Raw genomic sequence first — 24120 nt, 5'->3', positions numbered from 1 at the left:
GTGGCGGCTGTTGCAGCCATGGGCAAGAGAGGAGAGAGCACACCTACATCAATGGAGGCAGAGAAGGAGCAGGACTCAGCCTGCTCTAGCGCAGACAGCATCCCCGAATTGTCAGATGACGTACTGCCTGTGATTACACCACACACAGCAGATGGCGTATTTTAAGGGCACATGCTGGGGTATTTATAATGGGCCAGCTGTCTTGCACCTATCAGAGGGAGTTCCTGATGTATTTCTTATTGGTGACATACCTGTTACTAGCTTTAAGGCTACGGGCCTACTTACTTTTCTGTTTCATAGTTTCACTTTGAATATTGTCAGTGAGTGGGGGAAGACCGGGCAGGACATAACCAGCTGACCATAGACCCCTTCATTTGAACACTTATTGCCTGATTTATAAAAAGTTTGCACCTCCTTAACATCATTTTTTGACGAAAAAGCAGAGCAAATTTACAAAATATAACTTTTCATAAATCAGGCCCTTAATGGGTACTTACGCTATTTTTTTGCTTGAGTTGAGTGAGTTTGGATGAGGAGGGCAAACCTTCTTGTCCTGGGGTAGGGAAATTGGGGAAATTCTTGTTCGTATTTTTCTTCAATTTGTTGGGAAAGTTGGGATGTGCTGTGTAGCATCTCCCTAGTCTCCTTGTAACAAAAAGGTTCAGAAAGTGAAGCGTACAGCCTTTTAGGAAGGGTCATCCCTAGCCCTTTCACCCGATTCCTTTAAGGCGACACCCATAACATATAAAAGTCTCACTTGGAACGTCAGGGGGATGTACTCTATTGCTAAGAGTTACAAAGTCAACTCCTATCTACAATGGCGTGGGGTGCAGATCGTCCTCCTTCAGGAGACACATCTGATTGCAAAGGAGGGGCTGGTGCTTCATAGGAGGAGGAGGGGGCATGCCTACATTATATCATATTCGGCATCTGCAAGAGGGTGTTAATTTTGATACGGCGGAGTCTCCTTTCAGCACACTAGCCACTTAATAGATCCAGCCGGACAGTACATGATCGTCATGGGGTGCTTGGATGTAGAATTGTCTAGGGCACTCACCTCTTATCTTGTAGGATCTGTAATTCTGGGGGGAGACTTTAAATGTGTGACAAACTTGGACCTGGATCTCTCCCATCCAGTGCTTATAGATGCGCCTATCTCACCCATGACTAGAACCTTCATGCACTGGCAGAATGGGGATTGGTTGACTCCTGACGGATGCACCAACCACACGACCATAACTACTCCTTTTTTTCTAACATGCATGACCTTCATATATGGCTGGACGTTCTCCTATGCACTCCAGATGTCCATGAACAAGTGCATACCGCAGAGTATCTCACCCACACCTATCTCTGGTTATAACCCTCTCCTGATGGGGATGCAGTGGGAGAGGAGATGCCCTTGCATACCGACATGGTGCCTGCACCCAGAGGCCCTATAGGACCTGGTCTTTCGAGACACGATTGGTGCTGGTATAACCCAATACTTTGAAGACAATACTGGTATGGCTGACTCCCACCTTTTGGAATGGGATGTGTTTAAGACACGTCTTAGAGGAAAGTGCATCTCACAGGCCATGGAGATCCAGGGAACATTACTGCGGGAGACCTTGGATGCTGAAAAGACATTGAGGACGTGCAAGAAGCTCCACCCTTGTCACCCGGAGCTGCAGCACGAGCTGCTTGAAGCTAAGGTGAAGGTGGTCAAAAGACTACGATACTTTGACTACCGAAACTATATGGTGCAGTCCCACACAGAGAGGGGCCACACTGGCACCTTGCTTGCATGGCTAGCGAACCCAAAAAAGTGAGGGTCAGTGATAGTGGAGCACATGGCAGACAACGGATCCCGAAAATGTTGTCAAGAAGATATTAATGGTGAATTCTATACTTACTATGGTCAGCTATATCGTAGCTCTGTTGAACTCCCAGAAGAGCACATAGATAGCTTCCTAGCCTCTTAGCAACTTTCAGGACTTTCCCAGGAAACTGCAGAAGCCCTCGGTGGAGATATCACTATACAAGAGGTCTGAGTGGCCATTAAGACTATGGCCGTCATTACAACCCTGGCGGTCGGTGTTAAAGCAGCGGTAATACCGGAAACAGGTCAGCGGAAAGAAATGGGATTACGACCGTGGCGGAAACCGCCAACATAGACAGCCACTTTAACACTCCGACCGCCACCGCAGTACAAACAACCAGCGTGGCGGACACCATTAACAGACAGGCGGGAGACAAAGTAACGCCCACTGTATTACAAGAGGCCTATCCGCCACCTTTTCCGGGGCAGAACCAACACTATCAAAAGCACGGCGGAAACAGTACACAGAAGGGAAAACACTCACCTCTCGACACCCAACGAGGAACCAGGACGCCATGGAGCCCAAACTACATGTACTGCTGATGTTGGTTTACTTCCTCTTCTACCAGGAGTACGAACGGTGGCGGCAGCGACCACAGTAAGTACTGCACCTACAACACAGGGGGGGGGGGAAAGAGAGTGACACACACACGCAACACGCAACACCCCCACCCTCACCCTCACCCACAACAACATACACACAAATACATGCAGCAACATCACATATACACCTCCCCACCCCCTGGAAGAACGCGAGGACAAAAGGAAATTATTGTAACAATTGTAATCATTAAAAATCCATTAGTCAAAATTCCAAAATCAGTATATACAAATATGTACACCAACTACACATGTCTGGATAGCATACTAATCATTGTCCGTGGACCACTGAGCCCACACATGATACCTGACTGGTAACGGAGAGAACACTGCTGGGGCATCAGATCAAAAATATACAGGCACCTCAGGGAGGGGGGGCACCTCAGCCTGATGAACGCACAACGCCACTCCTGCACGAGGGGGCTCCATGCACATTGCTGTATCCTGGGGAGTGCAAAGCCACAGTCTCTCAAGTCTCTCCAGTGTGTGGTTTGCCCACTGCTTTATCCTGGGGAGTGCAAAGCCACAGTCTCTCAAGTCTCTCCAGTGGGTGGTTTGTTCACCTCTTAATCCTGGGGAGTGCAAAGCCACAGTCTCTCAAGTTTCTTCAGTGGGTGGTTTGCCCACTGCTTTATCCTGGGGAGTGCAAAACCACAGTCTCTCAAGTCTCTCCAGTGGGTGGTTTGCCCACTGTTTTATCCTGGGGAGTGCAAAGCCACAGTCTCTCAAGTCTCTCCAGTGGGTGGTTTGCCCACTGTTTTATCCTGTGGAGTGCAAAGCCACAGTCTCTCAAGTGGCTAACAGTCTCCACTGGTTCTGGAGGGGGGATGGTGCCCAGAGTGCTTCATCCTGCCAAGGACTGAGGTAGTGGATGTGATACTCCACTGGTTCTGGAGGGGGCATGGTGCCCAGAGAGCTCCACGTGCAGTGTGGCCGGTACAATTCCCCCACCTGGGTGTGCATACCATGAGATTTGCGAGGTTCAGGTAGCATGATACGCCATGGATGCAGCGACGTACCCCACACTGGTGCGGCTGCCCCTTCCACCTGCAGGTGCAAACAGTGATGAAAGAAATGCCTCATGGAAGCTGCCCCGGGTCCAGGAACTCTCCTCCAGCCTCAGATGATTGACTACTGGGGATGGTAGCCATGTCAACGGTGGTGCCTGTGTCCGAGGACGCCGCTGGGCCGGTGGCGGTGCTTGCGGGGGTGTCTGTCGCGGCAGTGCTTGCTGCGGTGTCTGTTGCGGCAGTGCTGGCAGTGGTGCTGGCGGCGGTGCTGGCGGCAGTGTCTGTTGTGGCGGTGCTGGCGGCGGTGCATGGGTCAGCACCTGCTGAGGGACAGAGCAGGACATCTCCTGCAGCCTCGGACGGCTGCCCACTGGAGAAGGGACTGGGGACTGTCGCTGAGGCTGTAGACGTGCCAGGGGCGGTGCAGGTGGTGGTGCAGGTGGCGGTGCAGGTGGCAGTTGTGTTGGCAGGGCAGCTAGCGGTGTTCGCCGCCGTACAGGTTGGCGTGGTTGTGGACAGAAAGTGTGACACTGGTCCCTCTGTCGGTGCCACCATGACCTCTCCTGACCTGCTCTTCAGCTTTTGGCCCTTCCCCAGCTTTGACGGTGCCGCAGTTGTCTTGCCATTATCCCCTTTGGTTTTTGCTGAGCCCTTGGTGGCTGGTACTTTCTGTTTCTCCCTCTGGGATGTGGGCACCTTTTTCACTTTGGCAGGTGGTGGAATGTCCTTGTCCTCGCTACGTGGCACACTGGCAGCCCTGATGGGTGGCACACTCCATGACCCCGCAGTTACTGGCATCACTGTGCCTGGGGATGTGGTGGCTGAGGTGCTGCGCTGGGACCTGGAAAGCCTGGCTCTAGGGGAAGGATGGGGGAGGTGTAGGGAAGAGGTCAATGTTAGCCAGGAAGAGTTTTTTAGACACACTGGGATGGGAAGATGGAAGGGGTTTGGGAGTGGAAGAAGAGGTAGTGGTTGTAGGAGGTGTACGTCTGCTGAATTTGGGTAAAGGTGCATGAGCAGGAGGCTGTTGTGAGGTGGATGACTGTTGTGTGGGTGTGTGCCTGCGTTTGTGTACTTTGGGAGGAGGGCTCACTGACACACTGGGAGAGGACACTGGGGATTTGTGAATGGTAGTGGGGTGGTGAGTGCACGTGAGCGGTGTGTGGTGATGGCCGTACTGGTGATGGAGGCAGTGACTGAGGATGTAGTGCATGCAGGTGTGAGTGGAGATCAGACAGGGAGAGAGGAGGAGGACGTGGAGGAGGGGGACACAGTGGAGGCAGTGGATGTTGCTGTGTCTGCATGGGGATGGTGCTTGTGTAAGTGCCTGTGGGATGTGTGGTGCTTATGTTTGACTGAGCCACTCTTGTGTTTTGATGAGTGTGCATGCTGGTCTGATGGTGTGCTTGGGATAGACTGAGGTACAGGGGATTGGGTCTGGATGGAGGAAGTTGGAGGGGGGAGGCTGGACACAGGGACAATGGCTGCCATCAGTGCCGAGGCCAGAGCCTGAAATGCTCTCTGTTGGGCTGCCTGCCCAGAATGAATGCCCTCTAGGTATGCATTTGTTTGTTGCATATGCCGCTCTAGACCCTGGATGGCATTCACAATGGTAGATTGCCCATCATTGAGTGATCCCAGGAGGTCAATAGCCTCCTCACTGTGGGCAGCAGGGCTGACTGGGGCAGGGCCTGAGGTGCCTGGGGTGAAGGAGATGCCCACCGTCCTGGGTGAGCGGGCACGGGACACACGCTGAGGGGCTGCTGGGAGGGCGGTGCTGGTATGGGGGTGGCGGCTGTACCTGTTGATGCGGTGGGCACAGAGGTGCCCGCCACCGCAAGGGAGCTCCCATCAGAGGAGGAGTCGCTGTCACTGCTGTCTGCTCCTGTCCCCGCCTTGGATCGCCCCTCGCCCTCCGTCCCATTGGTGGCTTCAGACTCCGTTGTTTCACCCCCCAGGGCCAAGTGGGTTGCAGCTCCCTCCTGCTCCGGTGCCAAGGCTCCTCCGCCTGATTATGCTATTGCACACAAGACCAGGGAGACCACAAAAAGGGGGGGAAAGACAGAAGAAAGACATGTTCAGTGCATGCAACACCACTACCGTTGGCGGACACAACACACAGGGAGCAGCCCTCTGCACTACGCCATGCACTGACAGTTCCTAGAAATTTCAGCTGACCATGGGGTATGAGGCCTAAGACCAATTGATGCACACCGGGAAGTCACAGGAGCCTGACAAGGTGTACATGGCTCTTACCACTGGTGGGTTTCGGGTGCCACATGGCCTGCCTCACAAGGTACCTTGCCTACCAGGTTCACCCTGGCCTAGGGGAACCCACTGCCAACCTCCCCCACCCATACACCACGTAATGCGCGCAGAGTCAGCTGAATGAGAGTGTACTCACCCCCTTGTGGCTGCTGTGATGCCCTCAAGCACCCATCCAACTCCGGATAGGCCACCGCCAGGATCCGGAACATCATGGGGGTCATGGTGCGATGGGCACCCCTCCCACTTTGGGAAGCCATCCCCAGCTGGGCCTCCACCGTCTTCTTGCTCCAGCGGCGCAGGTCCTCCCATCTTTTCCGGCAGAGGGTGCTCCGTCTGTGGTAGACCCCCAGAGTCTAGAGGTCCTTGGCGATGGCACGGCAAATACCCTTCTTCTGGTGGGTGCTGACCTAGAGGAATGGTACGGGGAAAGGAAATTAATTACCCGTCTGGACCGTCATACTCATTGCCCCCCAGTTCACACCCTTGCCCTGACGCACATACACTCCCCATCCGCACATGCAGGCCTCAGCCCCCCATGTATCTTCCATCCACACCACTCCAAACAGGCATTGCCCATGCAGCATGCTCACAGTGTACTCACCTGTTTGTCTGGAGGACCGTGCAATTGCGTATACTGGGGGAGGACCCCATCCACTAGTTTCTCCAACTCCTCCGAAGTGAAGGCAGGGGCCCTTTCTCCAGACACTGTAGCCATTGTCACTTCCAGACACAGGTCACAGCAGCACTTGTAGTGTAGGTCCTCTTCTGTTGAAGGTCAGGTATCAAGTGAGTGAACAGACAGAAAATGGCGGTCATGTCCGCGGCGGGGTGTACCGTCACCGCCGCCGTACATAGTCTTTGGTTCCTGGGACCCATAGGGCCCAATGTTAACCAATGCAGAATTGCGCCGCGATCTTCGACCGCCCAACATGACGGTGTAGAACGTCAGCGCAGTTACCTCATATCCCCTTGTCCCACCCTACAGGTCAAGCAGCCGCCATTTCAGGAGGCCACATGGGATGGATGTTAACTGTGTCACACCTATCTAGGCCGGGAATATAGATAGATACCGACACATTGCAGATTAATAACGTTTCAGCAAATAACACATTGTGATACCTCAGTGTTGGATGACTCTCTGCTCGCTGTTCTCCTCCATAGGGCACGTGATGAGATGGCGGCATCCTCCGGTGTACAGACCCCTGGTGGACCTGTCAACAATGGAAGAGAGACACATCCTAGTCACATACAGACTTGATCGTGCAACAATCCAGGAGCTGTGTGGCCAGTTGGAGCCGGACCTGATGTCAGCTTTCCGCCATCCCACAGAAATCCACCCTCTAGTGCAGGTCCTGTCTGTACTCCATTTCCTGGCCAGTGGATTTTTTCAAACGACAGTGGCGATGGCATCAGGGATGTCCCAGCCAATGTTCTCTAACGTGTTGTCCAGAGTGTTGTCTGCCCTGCTGAAACACATATGCAGCTACATTGTGTTCCCGCAGGTGGAGGATTTGCCCACAGTGAAAGGTGACTTTTATGCCCTGGGACATATCCCCAACATCATTGGTGCCATTGATGGTAGACATGTGACATTTGTACCCCCCGCAGGAATGAACAGGTGTACAGAAACCAGAAGAGCTACCGTTCTATGAATGAGCAGATGGTGTGTTTGGCAGACCAGTACATCTCCCATGTGAATGCCAAGTATCCTGTCTCAGTCCATGACGCTTACATTTTGAGGAATAGCAGCATCCCTTATGTGATGGGGCAACTGGAGGGGCACCGTGTGTGGCTAATAAGTGAGCCTAAAGTCCCCACACAGTTTCATTTGCTGTCTGGGAATGGGGCTGTCCCTAAGGGTTAGTGTGTGTCTAACAGTTGTCCCTCGACATTTGCAGGTGACTCTGGTTACCCCAACCTGTCATGGCTACTGACCCAGTGAGGAATCCCAGCACAAGGGCAGAGGAATGCTACAATGAGGCACATGGGCGAACCAGGAGGGTTATAGGGAGGACCTTCGGCCTCCTGAAGGCCAGGTTCCGGTGCCTCCATCTGACAGGTGGCTCCCTATACTACTCACCGAAGAAGGTGTGCCAGATAATCGTGGCCTGCTGTATGCTTTGCGACACCAGGTGCCTTTTCTGCAGGAGGATGGGCCACATGGTGGTCTTGTGGCAGCTGTGGAACCTGTGGACAGTAAAGAAGAGGATATCGACAACCGAAACAACATCATCATGCAATACTTCCATTGAGATACAGGTAAGAAGATGTCACAGCTTCCCACATCTCATACTATTATTTAAGCTAGCAAAAGTCTGTCATTTGCATTTAGTGTATGGACCCTGACTTGTCACTTTGTCTTTCCATTTCACAGATCTGGTTCCCACTTTGTGCTCTCTGCTATGTTTACTGCTGGCCTACAGCTGTGTTACATTGGTATGTGAACAAGTAAATTGGCATTGCTATATTCCATAGTTATTGCAATTACACATTTGTGAAAGCACAGACTGACTCCAGATTGTTTTGTGATTGAAGTGTGTTTATTCCTGTGCTAATAAGTGGAGGGGGTTGTAAAATGGGCTGGGAGGATGGTGGAGGAATGTCCATGGCAGGGTCCAGTCTATTTGTTTCACAGGTGCATTGTCCAAAGGGGCATAGGAAGTGGAGCAATGGCAGTTTAAGGATGGACAGGGTGACAGAGTGGGACAGAAGGGTGACATTCAGGGGGGTCTCATTTCCTGGCGGGGGTCTTGGCAATGTTCTCTGTCTTGTTCCTGGATCTCAGGGACCGTTTGCAGGGTGGTTCTCCATCTGCAGGGGGTGGGGTGCTGGTGTCCTGTTGTTCCTGTGGTGGTGCCTCCTGTCCACTAACGCTGGCGGAGGTGGAGGGCTGTTCATCGTCCAGGCTACTGTCAGGGGCCCCTTGTTGTGCCACTGTGTCCCTCCTGGTGTTGACAAGGTCTGCCAGCACCCCTGCAATGGTGACCAGGGTGGTGTTACTGGACTTCAAGTCCTCCCTGATCCCCAGGTAGTGTTCCTCCTGCAGCCGCTGGGTCTCCTGAAACTTGGCCAGTACCGTTGCCATCGTCTCCTGGGAATGATGGTAAGCTCCCATGATGTTGGAGAGTGCCTTGTGGAGTGTTGGTTCCCTGGGTGTGTCCTCCACCTGTCGCACAGCAGTCCTCCCAGTTTCCCTGTTATCCTGTGCCTCTGTCCCCTGAACCGTGTGCCCACTGTCACTGCCCCCACGTCCCTGATTTTCTTGGGTTGGTGGGTTTGCCTGGGTTCCCTGTAGTGGTGGACACACTGCTGATTGACGTGTCCTGGGGACAGAGGGATGGGCCCGCTGGGTGGGTGCTGTGCTGTTGTTTCCTGAGGGTGGAGGCTCTGTGATGGCTTGTGATAGTTTCAGGGGAACCGACTGTCCCGAGGGCCCAGATGGGCTGGGCTGGTCATCTTGATCCATTTGTGCAGAGCTGCTGTCATCACTGTGGGCCTCTTCTGTGGGGGGACTGGACTGGATATGTCTGGCACCTCCTGGCCGGTGACGTTGGGTAGCGGTCCTGTTGGGGTATAAATGCATAATTATTGTATCTGTGTGTGCCATCATGTGCAATGGGTGGGTGACCCTCTACTCCAGTGCTTGCATTATTGGCTTGGTCCTTGTGTGATTGGTGATTTTGGGGCATGAGTGAGTCTCTGTACTGGACATGCTTGGGTGATAGGTATCCATGCATTGGTGTTACATGCAGAGCTTGGTTTTGGGATGTGTGGGTTGTGTTGGTGGGGTATCTGTGGTTTGTTGGGGTGATGGGTGTGAGGGTATGGGTGGGAGTATGTGATGGCATGCAGATGGGGTGGGGGGATATAGTAGTAAAGATTTGACTTACCAGAGTCCAGTCCTCCTGCTGCTCCTGCGAGGCCCTCAGGATGCAGTATTGCCAAGACTTGCTCCTCCCATGTTGTTAGTTGCGGGGGAGGAGGCAGAGATCCACCGCCAGTCTTCTGTACAGCAATCTGGTGTCTGGAGACCACGGAACGCACCTTCCCCTGTAGGACGTTCCACCTCTTTCTGATGTCATCCCGTGTTCTTGGATGCTGTCCCACTGCATTGACCCTGTTGACAATTCTGCGCCATAGCTCCATCTTCCTTGCAATGGACATCTGCTGCACCTGCGATCCAAATAGCTGTGGCTCTACCCGGACGATTTCTTCCACCATGACCCTGAGCTCCTCCTCTGAAAACCTGGGGTATCATTGAGGTGCCATAATGTGGTGTGGGTGATGTGTGAGGTGGTGTCTGTTGTGATGTGTGAGGGTGTGTGTTGGTGTGTGTTGTTTGAGGTGCGTGGATGTTGTGTAAGTGATGGTGTTGTGTGTCTGTGGATGCTGGTGTTGTTTTAGGTAGTGTCTTTCTGTGGCCTGCTTTCAAATTTCTGGTAGTTAGGGTTTGTGGGTAATGAGGGTGTGTGTTTTATAGTGTTGTGGGTGTGTGGGTGTGGTGTGTGTATCAGGTGTATGTATTTCAAATTGTCCAATGTGGTTGTGTTTTGTATATGTGTGTGTATTTTGAGCGCGGCGGTGTGTACCGCCAATGGATTACAGTGGTTGAAAGACCGCCGCGTTGATTCGTGGGTCGTGATAGTGTGGGCATCTTCTTGTTGGCGTGACGGTGTCGGTTTTGGTATCGCCAGTTTATGACTGACCTTTGGTGTGGCGGACTTGTGTGGGTGTCTGTATTGTGGCGGATTCCGGGCTGTGGGTCATAATACCTGTAGTGGTATTCCGCGGCCTAAGCTGTATGTTGGCGATCTTCTGCACAGCGGTAAGCGGGATTTATCGCCAGGGTTGTGATGAGGGCCTATGTCTCGAAATAAGATGCCTGGCACTGATGTGCTCCCCATAGAGTTCTATGCAACATACAACAAGACCTTAGCTCCTAATTTAGTTGATATGTTCAATGTTACCAAATCCACGGGGCTCCTACCGCAGTCTACCTGAGAAGCATTAATAGTTCCCCTACTGAAACCTGGAAAAAGACTGAAGCTATAAATTGGCATATAAACCATTATCTATGCTGAACACTGATTATAAAATTTTGAGTAGGATTTTGGCTACATGCCTCCTACCTCATATGCCCATCCTTGTAAATAAAGACGAAGCAGGATTCATACTAGGGCGTAATATGGCTCAGAATATCCATAGGCTGTGCATGATACTTGATGACAACACCTATGACAAAACCAGGGCTTTTATACTGGTGGTGGACATAGAAAAAGCATTTGATAGCTTGGAATGGCCCTTCCTCTACAGTGTCCTGGCACGCCTGGGTTTGGGTCAGGAATTCATCGCCTGGACCTCACTGCTTTACATAAATTCATCGGCCAGGGTCCGCACTTGGCGGACAATATCAGAAAGCTATACCATGGAAAGAGGCACCGAGGCAGGGATGTCCCCTCTCCCCCTTGTTATTTGCCATTGCCATGGAGCCTCTGGTGAGTTGCGCCCACACCGGAACAACATTCCAGGGCCTTAAGACAATGGGCCACACACATCACATTACAGTGTATGCTCATGATCTTCTCCTTTTTTTTCATGATGACCAAGACAGCCTGAGAAATTCCTCCAGCTTTTGTGCCAATTGGCGTAAGTCCTGTTTGTTCACTACACAGATACCCACGGGTGGACTTGGGGGCCCTGCAGTGGGACCCTAGATCCCTCCACTACCTGGGGTCCATGAATATCATGAGCCAGCGGACCTGCTAGAAGGAAATGTGGGAAGACTGGTCAGGACCCTAAACCAATGTTGCCTTCCAGGGGACATTGACTCTTTTGGCGGTGGGCAGGATGGCATTGTTGAAGATGGTGGCGTTGTCTCTGCTATTATATTACTTCACAACGCTCCCGATCTGGATACCCCAATCGTACTTTTGAGATCTCGATAAGATGGTCACAGGCTTCCTTTGGGGCACGGGATGCAGGAGGGTGGCTTTAACCACCCTCCAGGGCCCAACGACTATGGGGGGTTTGTTGGTTCCCGACTTTCGGGCCTATTATTTGGTGGCCCAATTGCAGTGGCTCACTCAATGGATGACCAGCAGACTGCAACCGGGCAGAGAGATACCACTAACAACCCTGAGCCCACTATGCCAGCCAGGGTCCCCCTTAGACTCCAGAAAGCCAGGGCCTCTGATCTGCTGAATTTCAAGTTATCCAGTTCTGCTGGATGAGAAGTCTTCAAAGGGTGCAAATTTGCTACCCATATTCTCTGGACATACCACTGAGTTCTTTGGAGGAGTTATCCCATGGGGGGATTGGAGTTGACTAGCGACTTGGTGAAAGGCAGGAGTAACAACAATGAGGACACTCTTTGAGGACGTGGTTCTTTTGTCTTTTGAGGAGTTCTGCCTTTGCTATGATCTCTCCTGGGGCCACTTCATTCTGCATGTGGCACCTACAGCAGCTATCCGTAAACACCGGAAATCTGGGCTAACAGAGCCACACTTTCAGTACATGTTGACTGCATCGGGGACCTACAAAGCAGTTACTTGCCTCTATAAGAGACTACGGGAAGACATTGCAGTCCTGCTGACAGCACTGAAGGCTAAATGGGAGGCGGTTCTGGGGGTGAATGTTGCAAATCGGGTTTGGGTGGATATGCTGTACAACACTGAAAACGCCACACGGAATGTCCGGTTTAAACTTATTAATTTCTATGTGTTGCACAGAGCGTACCTCACTCCGGGGAAGATAAACAAATATTATGGGGCGGTGGAGGCGATATGCCCCAGATGCAGAGAAATAGGCACAGAGTTTCATCATATGTTCTGGGCTTGCCCAGAGCTATGCACTTTCTGGAGCGGCTTTGTGAGAACCTTGTTCACAACCATTGAAAGGCAAGTCCCCTGCACAGCACAGCACCTGTGTTGGTTCCCTTACACGCCCAAGAATAAAGTCACACCTAGGTTTCAAGACCTGGCCCTGGTGCCGGAAAGCAGGAAATCACCCACAATTAGAAAAATCCACAAAGTCCCAGAGTGACAACATGGACAAGGGAGTTCATTAAATGGGCAGACTACAAAGCTGATGTCCAGAATCGAGATGCCCAGAGGGGGTGAGGTAAGCTTGAGATAGCCCGAGAATGAGAGGCTCTAGTACATTTATTAAGAGGCCCCAAATAAAGGACAGATGACAACCTCTAAGCTGAGTTCAGTTCAGCCCCTCATCTTAATGACCACACATCCGAGGCGACACAATCAACATAACATGGTTTATTCAGTAGGGATGAAAAATGAAATTTCTCCATACAGGGGATAGCACCTCACCACACACTGTTACATGATCTCCCTTTTAGATCTCACAATTACATTAGCAACCATCCCATTTAGAACAAATTTACACTAGGACACACCCCATGGAGGGATGGGGGGTGCAAGATTGTTAGTAGTTTGATCACAGACAATTGGGCTTACGCTGCCTGTAATGTGTTGATATGATCCTATTGCATGTTATGCTACCATATCCAATCCTGAGTTTATAATGCTATGATTGTACAAAACCTGAGGTTTTCCATGTCATAATGGAACCCATTTTGGGCACGTATCCTTTATGTGCAGTTGAAAAGTAATAACATTTGTTTTTTTTGTAAACAAACATGCTATAGGTGGGTGTACACAGAATGTAGCACAATATTCACCTGCAAATATGTCAGAGATGTATGAAGGTCTCATGTCCCCTTGGTGTGTGCAATATATCACAAACATAAGATCACATTCAACTGTAAAGTGTCATGTCATCTATGTGATGCATATGTGCTTATTAGTGACACATCATCTCAAAATAAACACACATGCATTCTCCACTCACAAAAACAGAAACACATATCATTTTGGTGTAAGTGTCTGGTAACAACATGAATGCCAGTAATGTAAGTATTTTAAAAAATAACTAAAACATACAACCTTTGTTTATCACTGTCACAAATGAGAGTAAATGCATTGCTCACACATACACAGAGATAACATCATCATCAAACAATTAGTAACAATTGAATAATAAGGCCAGGGCAAAGGTCTAGTCAAAACAAAAGACGTTATACAATAATAAGTTTAATCACTCAATGTAGTGTCATGAGTCCATATTGCCACAGTCCATGTGGGCCACAATGGGTTTCAGGCCCATCACTTGCCTCCTAAATTTGGGTTTGGGTTTGGGAGGGGTTAGTTTGATAGAGTTGGTTAGGGATTTGGAAGGGGTGGTTTGGGATGTGGAAGGGGATAGGGCAAGAGCAAAAATGAGGTCTTCCTTTGGAAAATGGGTAGGGTCGTGGAGAGGTAGTCCAGGTTGGAAGGTAGAGAGAGTGTCTGTGTCTGTTGTGAATGTGTCTATTGAAGGTGTGAATGCTTGAGGGTCTGGCGTATGTACTGTATCTTCCAATTTGTGTTTTTACTGATTGTTGGTTGGGTGAGTGTGGGCATTTGTGTTGAGTGTGTGTGTGGATGTGTCTGTTGTGGTTGTGGTGTTTTTGCTGTGGTATCTGTGTGTGTGTGTGCTCATCCATATGTGGTGGTGGGTGTGATGACTGGGGGTTTGCTAGTGGTGTGTGTGGATGTTGCTATAGTGGTTGGTGTTGTGCCTGTGGGTGTGCTTGTGCATGCATGTGTGGTGGTGGGTGTGATGATTGGGGGAATGCTTGTGGTATGTGTGGGTGTTGCTGTAGTTGTGGGTTTTGTGGGTTTGCAGGTTGGGGGTGTGCATGTGTAGGGGTGGGTGTACTGATTGCAGTGTGACTATGGTGTATGTGTGGTGTCTACATGTGGGTCTCTATGCTTACGTTTTTAGGTCTTGGCTAGCCAGCAGATGTGCTGCCTCTACAAGGCATGGTGTATCTCATACATGGGCATAGACGTGCCCAACTTTTGTAATTCATTCCTTTGTGTGACCTTCAAAAATCCTTGCTTTTCTGTGGGCAGGAGCTTACAATTGTCCCTCGTATTGGTGTGCTGCTCATGCCCATGGGACTGCCCCTGTTACTTGTGTGCTTTTACATCTGGGCCATTTGTTTTATGTTTGTGCGTTTTTTTTTTTTTTTTTACAGTTCAGCTCAGCCTCAGGGAGCAGCAGAACTATGTGCTGCACAACCCCGCATGTGAGTCTCTTGTTTATTCTGCTCCCTCCATGACCCAAAGCCCATGGCTTCGCTTATCTGCCGACAGACTTGAAGAAGTTCATGAATGTGAGGGTTTCATTGCATCGTTTGTGTGCAGAGAAACACTCATGGGCATCTCCCAGCGAGCTCCACTGCTCCCTGCATCAGTCAAAGCCTACAGTTTCCCCTCCTCCTCCAACAATTTCTTTAATGACACTTATTCTGAATAATTACAACCGTTTGAAGACATTTTGTGATTCTTGTTGAATTCTAAATGGATTTTCTGCTCAGTCGAGTGGCAGTTTAATTTCATTTTGTACATCTTGTTGGGTGTTTTAGTTAAAGTGCCTACTCAAGATTAGAAAATTAAACATATGGGACATTAAATTGTTTGGTGAAACCATCAGCGGGTGAGACATCACTTATGCGCAATGAACATAAAATACTTTACTGCGAGCTGCTGCTGTTTTTCAGTGCCAGCAGTCTCGGGTAGGAAGTCTGCTCTTTTCTCCTCCTTGCAGTGTGTTATGCTGGGCATGTTCTGCAGTTTAAATGCCGGCCGTGGTTCAGCGGCTCCAGCGACAGGGACTCTAGATTACTGCAATAGCGTGAAACAAAAACCTTCAGTGTAAGGGCTACACATTTCAAAGTACCTCGGAAGTAGCCTCAGAAGTCTTTGCTGTGCTCTAGACAATTCCTGGTCTCATTCCCCAACAGCTCTCATCGTTCAGGACCACATAACTTCCAGTGGAAAGTATATGAAATGCTTAATGAATCAAAGGGGCGGGGTACCTTTTAGAAAGCATACCAAGTTTGTGACACCCGCATTGCAGAAGCCGTGTAGTGACACCTGTTTACAGATCATTGAATGACTAATAGTAGTCTCACATTCGCTTATGCTCAGAAAGACCTCTGTTTTGACGTTTAAACATTTGAACTCAAACAGCAACTCCCACTCTTCTTTTATGTAGCTATCTCCTAGCCCCTCATATCTGCCCACAGCAAAATGTTTCAAACATTTTGTGAAACTAAAGGTGGACATTCGCAGATTTATAACATCATGTATGAGCCATTCTGTTTATGGTCTCTGGTAAATGCAGATTTTTTAAGTTTTCTATGTTAAGCATGGTGTAACTCGCCTCCTTTTTAGCCATTATCTGTTGCTCCCTGGAAAAATTAAAAGCAACAAACAAGTCACTACTGTTAATGTGTTTCCATGGGACACGCCCATTTTTCTGAATCTATAACATCTAGCCCAACTGCATGACTTTGCCCATGTTTTCTGAGGGACATGTCATTCTGAATATCAATTGCAGAAGACACAATGTTATTAAGTGTGTGTATTCTGTTGGACAGAGTATTCATGCCATTATTGGCTAGAGCCTTTTCCATATTTTCCTTAACTGTCTGCCTTAAATTTGCCAATGCTTCCATTTGAGAAACCTTCCATATTTCATTGGAAATGGCATACAGGATTTGTTTAGAGTGTGGCTTTCTTGGACCTAGCAAGAAATCTTACAAGTGTACTTCCTCTGATAGGAGAATATAGTGCTCTCATACTGCCGCTAAGGTGTTAGTGTGTAACCATTGTTAGCACAGTTTACCCACACTGAATGTGGTAAATTTACCTGAGTGTTGACCGGACACATAGCGAGGGTCCAGCCGACTAATCTTGAAATCCCCTGAGGAATTTACAAAGCACGTCTGACACCCATTTGTGTCAATTGGCCACAATAACCACCCACTGGGACTTAAAAGAGTAGAATTATAGGTACCATCCTGAACCAAAGCTTTTAGTTCTTCCACAGTGAAATTTAGGAGGTTTACCAATTGGTGAATGTGGTTGGTTTGGAGATACTGTGTGCCTTCATTTCCTTTTTTTTGCTAACCCTAGGCATGATGTCTGTTGAATTGTGTCATTTAAAAATATAATTTGGACAGGAATAAGACATGCTCTAAACAAAGGTTCCTTACCCTGAATTTGACAATCTTGTGGCCCTCATACACTTTTCACATCAATAGTACTCTTCCAGTATTTATAATCTTCGATAGAAAGTCAGGAAACAGATTGGAATGGATTATTTTGGTGTCAGTTAGCAAAATGTTCCCCATTTTGAATGGTTGTAATTTGAAATAATATGACTCCACATTTGTAGTGTCATGCCCAGAAAAGTGGGTAAATTTATCTATATATGTTTTGTGGCTCCCCACAGGTGGAGTGGAACAGTGTTCCCACTGTGTGTACTTTAATATGGATCTATGTCTAGTAGCTTTGTGCAGATAGTAATATCCCCAATGATTATAACTGAACATTTTCCCATAATGCGCTGTGTTCATCATCGCATTCAAGTACAGTGTAATCCATTGAATCAACTGTTTGATCATCCCAATCATCAGAAACAACATCAGGTGTAATTACATCAGTCACTGAATTCTTAAATACATATGAAATTTGCATAACCTCAGTAGTCTCGTAAATATCAAAAGGAGCTTTATCCCAAACAATCCTATCTTGAATTAGTACTGCTGAAATGTTCACAGAGGACTAGTCTCTTCGGACCTTATGCGAGGAAAGATATGAGTGGTCATTACAACCCTGGCTGTCGGTGTTAAAGTGGCGGTAAAACCGCCAATAGGCGGGCGGAAAAAAAATGGAATCACGACTGTGGCGGAAACCGGCAACATAGACAGCCACTTTAACACTCCGACCGCCACGGCGGTACAAACAAACGCCGCGGCGGTAACCGCCAACAGACAAGCGGAGGACAATGTACCGCCCACACTACTACAACCCACCAATCCGCCACCTTTTCTGGGTGGATTCATCGCAAACAAAAACACGGAAGAAACAGGACTTCGAAGGGAAAACGCTCACCTCTACACACCCCACGAGGAATCAGGACGCCATGGAACCCCAGCTCCAGATTCTGCCAGTCTTTATCTTCCTGTTCCTCTACCAGGAGCACAAACGCTGGCGGCGAAGACCATGGTGAGTACTGCACCTACGACACAGGGGAGGGGGGAGGGAAAAAACTGTTACACAGCAAACACACAACACCCCCATCCCCACCCCCACCCTCACCCACTACAACACACACGTAATACATATTGATACATAACAGTTACACCCCCCCAACGCCCCCTGGAAGAATGCAAGGACAAAAGGAAATGAGTTGAATAATTGTGATATATTTAATTACATACATCAAAAATATTTAGAAATATATACATTTATACTATATACAATTATATACACCAAGAACACAAGTCCAAGGGATTCCACCATCATAGTCTGTGGATCACTGGGCCCAAAAGGCATGGGCGAGGCCCACACAAGATACCCAAACAAGACGGAGGCTGCCCATGAGTGTCCGTGCTGTGGCTCCTTGCCACACTGGCTGCCCTGCTGCCTGGTGCACTCCATAATCCTGTGACTACTGGCACCACTGGTCCCGCCGATGTTGTTGCTGAGGTGCTAGGTTGGGACCTGGAGAGTCGGGCCCTAGGAGACTGAAGGGGTGGGGGAGGTGAGTGAAAGAGGTCAAGGCTGGCCAGGAAACGTTTCTTAGGAACACTGGGATGGGTAGCTGGAGGGGGTTTGGGAGTGGAGGAAGAGGTTGTGGTTGTAGGAGGTGTACGTTTGTTGACTTTGGGTGAAGGTGCATGGGCTGGAGGCTGTCGTGAAGTGGATGGCTGTTGGGTAGGTGTGTGGCTGTGTTTGCGTACCTTGGGAGGTGGCCTCACAGACACACTGGGAGAGGACACAGGGGACGGGTGAATAGTAGTGGGGGTGGTGACTGTACGTGAGCGGGGTGTGGTGGTGGGTGTGCTGGTGATGGAGGTAGTGGCTGAGGATGTAGTGCATGCAGGTGTGAGTGGAGACGAGACAGGGAGGGAGGAGGGAGACGAGGAGGCGGCGGACACAGTGGAGGCAGTGGATGTTGTTGTGTCTGCATGTGTGTGATGCTTGCGTGAGTGCCTGTGGGATGTGTGGTGCTTATGTTTGCCAGAGCTTCCCTTGTGTGTTGAGGTGGGTGCATGCTGGTCTGATGGTGTGCTTGGGATAGGCTAAGGTACAGGGGTGTGGGTCTGGGTGGAGGAAACTGGAGGGGGGAGGCTAGAGACAGGGACAATGGCTGCCATCAGTGCTGAGGCAAGAGTCTGAAAAGCTCTGAAGGGCTGCCTGACCAGAGTGAATGCCCTCCAGGTATGCATTCGTTTGTTTCAGCTGCCCCTCAACACCCTGGATGGCATTCAAAATGGTAGACTGCCCAACAGTGAGGGACCTGAGGAGGTCAATAGCCTCCTCACTCAGGGCAGCAGGGCTAACTGGGGCAGTGCCTGAGGTGCCTGGGGTGAAGGAAATGCCCTCCCTCCTGGCTGAGTGTGCACTGGCAACTCGCTGAGGGGCTGCTGGGAGGGTGGTGCTGGTACAGGGCTGGCAGATGTACCTGTAGCTCCCTCCATCGCTGGTGTCTCTGCTCCTCCACTAGATGATGCTAATGCAAAGGACCGGGTGACAAAGCAAAAAGGGGGGGGGAGACAAAGGATACACTTGATCAATGGCTGCACCCACACCACCTACGCAATATGCCCTAGCACTACCAGGGAGATAGTTAGCAGCCAAGCTATGGGGAGGGGCACACACCGCCAAATGCAGCACACCTGGGATCCACCCAGCCCTGACCAGTTGTGGGTGTCTACGAGCTAGATAGCAAGATTCCCCCTTCTGAACCTTAGCCAGCAGGAGACCTATGCTGCAATGTTAGGCCTGGCCTAGGGGCACCCACTGACGCACTTCCCCCACCCGGATACCACCCTACCATGCTTAAGTTGTATTGATGGGCACTGTACTTACCCCCTTGTGGCTGCTGTGATGCCCTCAAGTGCCCATCCGGCTCAGGATAGGCCACCACCAGTATGTGGGCCATCAAGGGGGGGTCAGGGTTCGACAGGCCCCCCTTCCTCATTGGGAGGCCCTCCCCAGCTGGGCCTCTGCCGTCTTCGGTGCCCAGCTTCTCACGTCCTCCCACTGTTTCTGACAGTGGGTGCTCCGCCTGCCGTAGGCCCCCAGGGTCTGCACGTCCTTAGCGATGACACGCCATATGCCCTTCTTTTGATGGGTGCTGACCTGTAGAGGCAATACACAGAGGAAAATTGAATTAGTCAAGCAGTCCTGCCTGTTGCACTTATGGCCCACCATACCTCTTCACATCACCATTTACACACACATGGCCCAGCACACAACCAATTCGCCACCCAGAGGACATCCACCCACCCCCTTACATGAGGCCTTCACACACACCACTCCATGAATTCATGCCACATGCATCGTGCCCACAGTGTACTCACCTGTTGGTCTGGAGGCCCAGACAGCAGTCGGTACTGGGGTAGGACCCCATCCACCAGTCTCTCCAACTTTGCCGAAGTGAAGGCTGGGGCCCTTTCCCCAGTTACACTTCCATGGTAGGTTCCAGACACAGGTCACAGCAGCACATGCAGTGTAGGTCCTCTCCTGTTAAAGATCAGGTAGCAAGTGAGGGAGGAGATAGAAAATCGTGGTCACGTCCGCGGTGGTGTATACCATCACTGCCGGCGTACATCACCATTGGCCACTGTAACCCATAGGAGTTGCACGGCGGTTCCCGATCGCCTCCCACAACAGAGCACAACGTCAGCGGAATTACCTCACTTCCACCTGTCCCTCCACACAGGACAGGCAGATGCCATTTCAAGGGAGGTGCAGGCCCTGGATAATTGCTGCGTCACTGGTGAAATTAGGACATGCTATACAAATCACACTTATCCGTTACAAGTTAACAGTATTCAAAGTTCTGTTGTAGTCCCATTGTTCAGTTTGTGACTGGCTCCTCACTCTTTTGCCCCATAGATTACTACCGCTGCGGATGAATAGGAGATGGAGACATACCCCTGTGTACAGACCCCTGGTGCTCTTGGCAACAATGGAGGACAGGCACATAATACCCACCTATAGAGTTGACAGGGCCACAATCACATAGCTGTGTGCCCAATTGGAGCCTGACCTGATATCTGCTATCCGTCACCCAACTGGGATCCCCCCTCTTGTGCAAGTTCTATCAGTGCTCCATTTCCTGGCAACTGCTTCTTTCCAAGTGACAGTGGGCTTGGCAGCAGGAATGTCACAACCAATGTTCTCAATAGTGCTAACAAGAGTGTTGTCTGCCCCGATTAAACACATGTGCAGCTACATTGTATTTCCCCAGGTTGAAGATTTGGCCAGAGTGAAGGCAATGGGACATATCCCGAACATAATTGGGGCAAAAGATGGAACACATATTGCATTTGTCCCCCCATCATAATGAACAGGTCTTCAGAAATTGGAAGAGTTTCCACTCTGTGAATGTAGGGATGGTGTGGTTGGTGGACCAGTACATCTCTCACGTCAATGCTAAGTATCCAGGGTCGTGCATGATGCCTTTGTCCTGAGGAATAGCGTCATCCCAAATGTGATGGGCCAACTACAGAGGCACAGGGTGTGGCTAATAAATGAGCCCTGGTTCCCACCCAGTAGATGTTGGTGTATGGGTATGGTGTGGGCCATATAGGTTAGTGTGTGGCTAAATGTTGTCCCTCAAACTGTGCAAGTGACTCTGGTTACCCCAACCTATCATGGCTGCTGACCCCTGTGAGGAATGCCAGGACAAGGGCAGAAGAAAGTTATAATGAGGCACATGGGCGAACCAGAAGGATAATACAAAGGACGTTTAGCCTCCTGAAGGCCAGATTCCGGTGCCTCCATCTAACAGGTGGATCCCTGTGCTACTCACCCAAGAAGGTCTGCCAGATAGTAGTCGCATGCTGCATGTTACACAACCTTGACCTGAGACGCTATGTGCCTTTTTTGCAGGAGGAGGCTGGAGATGCCCGTGTGGTAGCAGTGAACCCTATGGACAGTGAGGATGAGGAAGCAAAGGATGAGGATGAGGACAACAGAACATCAGTGATCAGACAATACTTCTAATGACACACAGGTAAGACAGTGTTACTTCACATTTTAATTACATTTGTTTGAATTTCTGTGGCACTGGCATGCTGTTTTTTCCCAATTCTATGCCCACTTACTGTATCCTTTAGCAATTCATTTTGCAGATGTTGGTGACCTCACATATGCTCCTGGTATGATCACTGCAGCCAGCTACAGGTCTTTAATCTATGCTCATTTTCTGTGCAGTTGAATTGCAATATTTGTTCCTGTTTAAATGAAAACATCCTTGAAAGATTTGACATACTCCAACAAACTTCTTTATTTTCCAAGGGTGTTTTTTGAAGTGCTAAAAGTTTGAGGGGCAAGTGCAATGGAATGGGGTGATGATGGAGGAAAGTCCAGGATATTGTTCCAGTCTGTTTATAGTACAGGTGCATTGCCCAAGGGGGCATAGGAAGGGGAGCAATGGCAGTTCAAGGTGGACAGGGTGACAGAGTGCGACACAAGGTTGGCAATCAGGAGAGTCTAATTTCCTGGTGGTGGTCTTGGCAAGTGTTTCTGGCTTCTGTCTGGATCACAGGGAATGTTTGCGGGGTGGTTCTCCTTCTGCAGGGGGAGGGATGCTGGTGGTCTGTGAATCCCGTGGCGGGACCTCCTGGGCACTAGCGACAGCGGAGGTGGAAGGCTGTTCAAATGTATGGCTAGTGGCAGGGGCCCACTTTTGTGTGACTGCCTCCCTCATAATATTGCCCATGTCTGCCAGCACCCCTGCTATGGAGATCAGGGTGTTGTTGATGGCCTGCAAGTCCTCCCTGATCCCCTGTTACTGTCCCTCCTGCAGCCGCCTGTTCTCATGCACATTGTCCAGGATCTGGCCTATGTGTATTGGGAATGTTAATATGCTCCCAGGATCACTGCAAGTGCGTCCTGGAGAGTCGGTTCCCTGAGCCTGTCCTCCCCTGGCACACAGCACTCCTCCCAGTTTTCCTGTTGGCCTGGGCCTCTGTCCCCTGAACCATGAGCCCACTGCCACTGACCCCAGGTCCCTGATTGCCATGGGTATGAGGTGTGCCGTGGGGTCCCTGTAAGGGTGGACACACTGCTGATTGACGTGTCCTGGGGACAGAGGTGTGGGTATGCTGGGTGGGTGCTGTGGTGGTGTTTCCTGACTGGGCCTGGGTAACCGGCTGAACAGAGGTCCCTGATGGGCCAGGTTGGTCATCCAGATCCTGAAGACCAGAGTTGCTGTCATCACTGTGGGCCTCTTCTGTTGGGGGACTGGATATTGCTGGCACCTCTTCTCTGGTGACATTGGCTGGGGTACCTGTGGGGATGTAAATGATGTGTTATGGTTTCTGTGTCTGACATATTGTGCATCCGTGGCTTGCCCTCTTTGGTTTTATTTGTCCTGGCAGCTTTCACTTGTGTACATTGGTGTATGTTGGGATGATTAGTTCTCTATAGTGTGCATGCTTTAGTGATGAGTGTCCATGCAGGGTTGTGAGTGCTGTCCATGCATTGGTAGAGCATGCAGGGCTTGGCATTGGGATGAGTGAGATGTGATGATGGGGTGTATGGGTAGTGGTGGAGTGATGGCAGTGAGGGTAGGGGTGTGTGATGGCATGCAGGTAGGGGGGTGATAGTAGTAGAGAGTTGAGTTACCAGAGTCCAGTCCTCCTCCTACTCTGGCCAGGCCCTCAGGATGCAGGATTGCCAAGACTTGCTCCTCCCAAGCTGTGAGTTGAGGGGGAGGAGGTGGGGGTCCACCACCAGTCCTCTGTACAGCGAGTTGGTGACTTGTTGCAGTGGAACGTACCTTCTCCTGTAGGTCGTTCCACCTCTTCCTGATGTCATCCCTAGTTCTTGGGTGCTGTCCCACAGCGTTGACCCTGTCACATTTCTCTGCCATAGCTCCATCTTCTAGCTATCGATATATGCTGCACCTGTGATCCAAATAGGTGTGGCTCTACCCTGATGGTTTCCTCCACCATGACCCTTAGCTCCTCCTCCGTGAAGCAGGGTGTCTTTGTGGTGGCATGGGTGTTGTGTGGGGTGTGTTGGATAATGTGTTGGGGTGTGTGATGTGGGGTGCATGAGTGGTGTATAAGTGTGAGTAATGTGTGGTTCTAGTTGTGTGAGTGGTCTTGATGTCTCTCTGCTGGCAATGGTTTGTAATGGTAAAGGTTTGTTGGTACCTTGGGAGTGTGTTTTATAGTGGTTAGGTGTGTGGGTGTGGTCTGTGTATGGGTGTCAGGTGTGCGTTGTT

The sequence above is a fragment of the Pleurodeles waltl genome, chromosome 5 (assembly GCF_031143425.1).
Source record: "Pleurodeles waltl isolate 20211129_DDA chromosome 5, aPleWal1.hap1.20221129, whole genome shotgun sequence".
NCBI classification, from domain to species: domain Eukaryota; kingdom Metazoa; phylum Chordata; class Amphibia; order Caudata; family Salamandridae; genus Pleurodeles; species Pleurodeles waltl.
The sequence above is the reverse complement of the archived record's forward strand: the minus strand, read 5'-3'. Positions refer to the sequence as shown.